General features: G+C 40.4%; 1 long non-coding RNA gene across 1 annotated transcript; it reads right to left on the bottom strand.

The window, feature by feature from the left end:
• Positions 1-1,490: 1,490 nt before the first annotated feature.
• LOC123092879 (uncharacterized) lies at positions 1,491-3,281 on the bottom strand. The gene is made up of 2 exons (XR_006444916.1): positions 2,368-3,281; positions 1,491-1,832 (listed from the first exon to the last, which is right to left on the bottom strand). It is a non-coding gene; the product is annotated as an uncharacterized lncRNA (long non-coding RNA).
• Between the last annotated feature and the right edge of the window lie 2,765 nt (positions 3,282-6,046).

The raw sequence follows: 6,046 nt of genomic DNA, 5'->3' as shown, positions 1-6,046 counted from the left end.
AGGCGAGCAAACACATAATAAGATAAGATAGCTCAAATAGCGAGTGTTCTAGGCAGGCCCGTTTAGGGGTAGACCCGGTTCTTGGAACCTCCTGGAAAGTTTTGCTTTGGTTTTCATGCTTACTTTTTATTTATTTATATTATTTTTTCAAAAAAATAGAAAATGCTTTGAAATTTTAATTTTTTTTGCGTTTTTTATAAATTTTCAAATTATTTAAACTCCTTGTTTTTCATAAGTATTTAATTTTTAAGATATTTTCCCTTTTAAAAAAAATCAAAAATTACAAAAAATGTTTGCCTTATCAAAAAAATCATTGTGTTTTCCTAGAAAATGAAACTATGTAATAATTTAATTTTTAGATATTTTACCTTTTTAAAAAATTCAAAATTTTCAAAAAATGTTTGCCTTCTCAAAAAATGATTGTGTTTTCCTAGGAAATGAAAGTCTGTTCACATTTTTCCGAAAAATGTCCTTTAGTTTTCACAAAATGTTCCAAGTTTTTTAATATACTAGCAAAAGAGCCCGTGCGTTGCAACGGGAGAGAAAAATTACACTTTGCAAGCTCTAAACCGCATGGACGGCATTAAGGATGTCCGGCAGGGGAAAAGCACCGGACTTCTTCGTCTTTGAAGCTAACCCTATCCGTTTGATGAGCTTCCGCCTTGGAGGATCGCATCGTCTCCACAGGTCCGTGTGCATCATCTCCCAACCACCCAGGCTTGCACTACACGACAATAGCATACTCATCCTACTTCATGCCAGAATTTACGGTTCTATCCCACTCCTTTCTGTACTTGTAGCAAAAAGAATATTGGACTTCCTTTTACCCACATTTTCATGTTCATCATCTTCTTCCTTGCTTTGCTGTTTGCTCAATCAATAGTACATTGATATACAATAAAAGATGGGATAGACTCTTGCCAAAAACTTTAGCTACCTTCTTCGAGAGAGCGCCACCATCAAAGCATGTGCGTTTCAACTGGAGAGAAAACATGAAACCGTTAAGGATCAAACTACCCGTCCCTTGCTTTCTATTGGACGTGTCATGGGTCGTTGGCTAAGCTGCATGATGATCGACCACACCGTCTGTTGTGGTATCTTGAGCCTTGCATCTATGGAGAATAGAGTAGGCTACAACATGTCCATGGTGTCCGAGTGTAAAGCCACAATGAGTGTCGCCATTGGTGTTCTTGTCAACCATCGACCGATTCACAGCCAAGAAAGAGTTGCATCTTATCCATGTTGTCCGGGTGCAGAACGACAATAGAGTTATCATCATTGGTGTCCTCGTCGACTTGTTCCTCTCAAGAATCGTCGTGTAGTACTTCCCACTCAGATTCTTCCTTCTCGGATGCCATATATGCGATTTGGAATAAATGTGTGGCCGGACGGTTCAAAATTAATAGGTCACATGATGATAAAATATTAACGCATCCTGCAGTTTCACATTTATAGTATTTAATATTTTTACACGTATGTATAGACAGTTATATTATTTAATTTTCTTACACATGTGTAAAGTCTCCAATGGTAAATTACATGACTGTACACAAAATTTCAACTACTACAGCTTAATAGGAACATTGTACTTTACCGAAACAAAAATAGGATGAAATAGTTCATGATGGGAATACGTAAATATTGTATGGCATTGTACAGTATCAATCATGGTGAATCTGAATCACGAACATTGCCAAAACTGGAGTTCTCTTCTCCCCTGAAATTAACAAAAAACATAACAATACAACACTTCTCACTCATATTTCCAAACTACTTTCATAAGGCGCAGAGAGCTGCTCCAGTGAGAAAACACACAAAAAGCTTCTACAATCCTGGGAGATCAGCGAAACATGAGAAATACTCAAGTAACAATGAATGATGGACTGAAATGCAAACTGTAGTTCTGCAAGTACGAACATCTATCCTCTTAAATAAATATACATCTATCCTCTTATACAGATAAATATTTTTGCAATCTATCACTTTTTCCCTGAAGCCAAGAATCGAAACAATATGAGGTATTTCTAAACTGACACATACATGTTAGCAAAGCCATGACTGCATGTGAAAGCATATATCTGTAGTTCTTAATTAGCGGCAAGTATGCACTGCAAATTGGAATAATTTCAGGCATTGAATTAAAAAAAGAAATTGAATTGTTAACAGAAAACATATTGCCTATGTTGATCGCCTTTTTTTGCTGTGGTCATGCTCTATAAACTTTGAATATCACACATAATTTGTATTCTATCTCAAACAAAATTGAACAAAAGGTCTATAGCTCATTCCTATAACAAACCCGACTACCATACAGAATAAAAGTCTACAGCAAATTTTGTGAAAAAAGCTAGAAAGTAGAAATCTTACATCTTTTTCAAAGCTCTGGCGTTTATTGGCTTGGAGCTCCTGAACCTGCTTTTCAATACAGTGCAAGTCAAATCTCAGCCTCTTGTCATAGTCATAGTATGATCTCCCCTGAAATCCTCCTCACAGGCCTCCATCTCGAAACCTTCATGGGCTAGAGAAAAAGATAATAAAACATGCCAAACAGATTGAGAAAAGTGACATAATAAGTATCTATTGGAAAGATCGAGCCTAGGATTATCTATTTTTTGCTTCGTTGTGCATTGCATCTGCAGTTGCACAAAAAATTGATCATTGCATTCTTCTAAATCCAGAATGTCCAGTCTTTACAATCTACTCCCTCTGTTCCTAAATATTTGTCTTTTTAGAGATTTTTCAAATGGACTACCACATACGGATGTATATAGACATATTTTAGAGTGTAAATTCACTCATTTTGCTCGTATGTAGTCACTTGTTGAAATCTCTAGAAAGACAAATATTTAGGAACGGAGGGAGTAGCTCATTACAATCATCATACAGGTAAGTTCAACATTGAGAAAAGAAAGAAACAGAAAAGAAAAAAGAGGAATAGGCAAAGAAGAAATTGTTGCTATACTTTTGCTAGAAGATAACCCAGCCTATATGACTACATCGATCTAGGCAAAGATCTTTACCCAACATCCTTCTCTCTAATTATCAAAAATTCATGATTGGAATCAAAACCAAGCAAACTTTCATATTGATCTGCCTACACTTTATACTTTCAACACCAACCGTACATTGCACATTATCCACAATGCAAACTGAAAGATATGCAGTTCTTGTTTGAGAACCGAAGAGATATGCATGCGTATCATAGTACTAAAAGGGGTATATAGAAAAGCTAGTGTTGTGGAAAATCAGAACACAAAATTCGAATTATTTGGTGTGCGAATGGCGCTTACACAATCTGAATCTGATGCCGCTCGGGCTCACTGTTGTAGAAGGTGCAACCGCTACTGAACGGGAACAGCAACCCGGTAAAGAAGAATTGAATACTACATAGAAGACATCATGGAGGGAAATATGATGCACCCAAAAGGCCAAAACAACACCAATTAACCAATAGCAGAGTTTTGAAAGGCACTCACATACCTAGTTAGTTAGTTATCTAAATTGCATGATGTGTGAGATGTGCCTTCTTGTTTGCACAATCACCATCCATGGAACTTCCTCCTTTCTTGGGTACAGGATGATTTCGAATTCATCTTCTGGACCTCCTCCTTGGTGTAAATAAAGATCTTGCACAGTATGCTGCAGAATTCTCTGCTGACAAGATAATATAGTAAATAATAGGAAGAGGATTTATGTTGTATACACATAAAGCAAGCATCAAGTTACAGGGCTTACTCCCCCTCTGTCAGTATACACCATCTGTCATTCTCTAGTGCAAGAGCCAAACTAATGCATTTGTTGGGCGTGCCAGCTTGTGTGTGAATCATCCTCCACGTACAGGCCACCCCCTCTGATCCTCCTCTGAGTCATTGAGTCCATGCGGCTCTATCCGGCCATCCCTGCTGCCGCCGTCTTGCAGGCTCTCGTGGGCCTAGCCAGGGTAGAGTGGAACCATATAGCATTGGTCTGAACCAATGAGAACTGATCAAATGTTAGGCACTGCTAATAAAGGCTGCAGGCCAATTACATGAACACCAATGAGAAATTGCACAAGAATGAATTAACATAGTGGAATTCAGGTAGCCAACTCGAATGGAAAAACTGAAGGACATGGAAAAGCAATGTCATGACCCTTCTAGTCACTAAATTGTTCAGACTCCCAGAGCATATACTAAAGAACATACAGAACTCCCTCTATGAAGAAATGCAAAATATTTGATCAAGACTGTTGCAACTCCTGTACCATTTTTTTGTGAACCTTTTCAAGTTGTTATAATATGAAGACTTGCTATATATATTTTCAGAGCCAACCAATTATGTATACCTTAAGCCAATTAACTACAGAGATGTAGAGTGGAACCATATAGCATTGGTCTGAACCACTAATGCAAACCTTTAGCCAATTAAGTACAGAGATTTAGAGTGGAACCATGTAGCACTGGTATGAAAACTTTGTCATACAGTAGCTGTTCCTCTAGATAAAAATTTAGCTAGCTTTATCACCTTTTATTGCTACTTCCAAAATAGTCGATTAAATAATTACCTCTGTGCCATCACCATGAGATTAGTTTACCTTTTCTTATATTTTTCTGTCATACAATAGCTGTTCCTCCTAGATACAAATTTAGCTAGAGTTATCACATTTGATCGCTACTTCTAATTATTGTTTTTCCTCAAGAGCATCTTGTAATGAGGACAGGGGGGTGTTTTAGGCATTGACTTGTTCAGAGCTTATGTAGTAGTTGATGAAAGATGCAAATTGATTACACTGTAGTATGTACCTCAGGTCGGACAAAGTTCCGGCGGACAGTGGAGTACGTGCAGACGGATTTCCGGCGACGTCAACGGTGTACAGCGATGTCAGAAACTTGCGATACGACGATGAGCCAAATAACTGCAGATTATCGCAGAGTTAGAACACACAAGATTACTTAACCTTGCAATTAGAATACAAAGGGTTCACTGATGTCTTTTTTCCTATATGACAGATGCAAATTATCTGGATATGAATTGGGTAGTATTTATTACATTGATTGATGGGACTGTAGCAATAACAAAAACTTTCAGTAGCAAGCTACATCTCGTTCTCTATCTAAATGTACATCAATCAGTAGTATCTATATAAATGTGAAGCAATCATACATCAATCAGTAGTATCTATATAAATGTGAAGCAATCAACACTTCTCTCTCTCTCTCTCTCTCTCTCTCTCTCTCTCTCTCTCTCTCATCCACAAGAGCAGATCAGTAGGCGTTGGACCATGTCTCTCATCTCTGTTCTCTCTCTCCTTCTAGCAGCAGCGACCAGTAGCAGTTCCATCAATCCCTCTATCTAAATGTGCAGCAATCATCGTCTCTCTCTGCTCTCTCTCTCATTCTCACATATCTCACCAGCAACAGCGTCCAGCATGCCCTCTGCTCTCTCCCTAGAGAGAGAACTCCTCGTCGGCAAGGGCGTATGCCTTACCAGCTCACCCGCCCCACCGCGGAAGCGACCTATCCCCTACACAGCATCGAGGGGAGGGGCGGATTGAGATCAATCACAGAGAAAGAGATGAGGGGAGGAGATCCCATAGGGACGTGAGAAGTGCGACGGGAAACACTGAGGCGGGCTTCTGCTCCAAGTTCTGGGAGGAAGATGGAGGCAGAGGGACCAAGAAGGAAGGAGGAACGAACCTGGGGCCGCCGGAGACGAGCCGGCGAAGCCCTGCCCGGAACCCTAGCCACGGGGGTGGGGTTGCAAGCGGGCGGTAGAGGACTGGAGCGGAGAATCTGGTCGGAGGGGAGGGAGGCGCGGACCGTGAGGAGCTCGGGGGGCGTGCTGCGCGGCGTCGGAGGTCGCCGGAAGCGGCCGGTGCAGGTGGCGGCGGCGGCGAGGAGTTCGTGGGCGAGAGGGAGAGGAGACGAGCGCCCGTGGTCTGTTTGCTGCCGTATTTTTTTTCCTTTACAAATCTGCTCGGATCACGGGTTGAATACTCCAAAAGATAGGGAGTTTTGTGTAAAACCGAAACGTTTTCCTGGGTAACCACTTAAAATAGGACCGCGGG

The sequence above is a fragment of the Triticum aestivum genome, chromosome 4B (assembly GCF_018294505.1).
Source record: "Triticum aestivum cultivar Chinese Spring chromosome 4B, IWGSC CS RefSeq v2.1, whole genome shotgun sequence".
NCBI classification, from domain to species: Eukaryota; Viridiplantae; Streptophyta; class Magnoliopsida; order Poales; family Poaceae; genus Triticum; species Triticum aestivum.
This window is presented reverse-complemented; position numbering and strand designations above follow the sequence as displayed.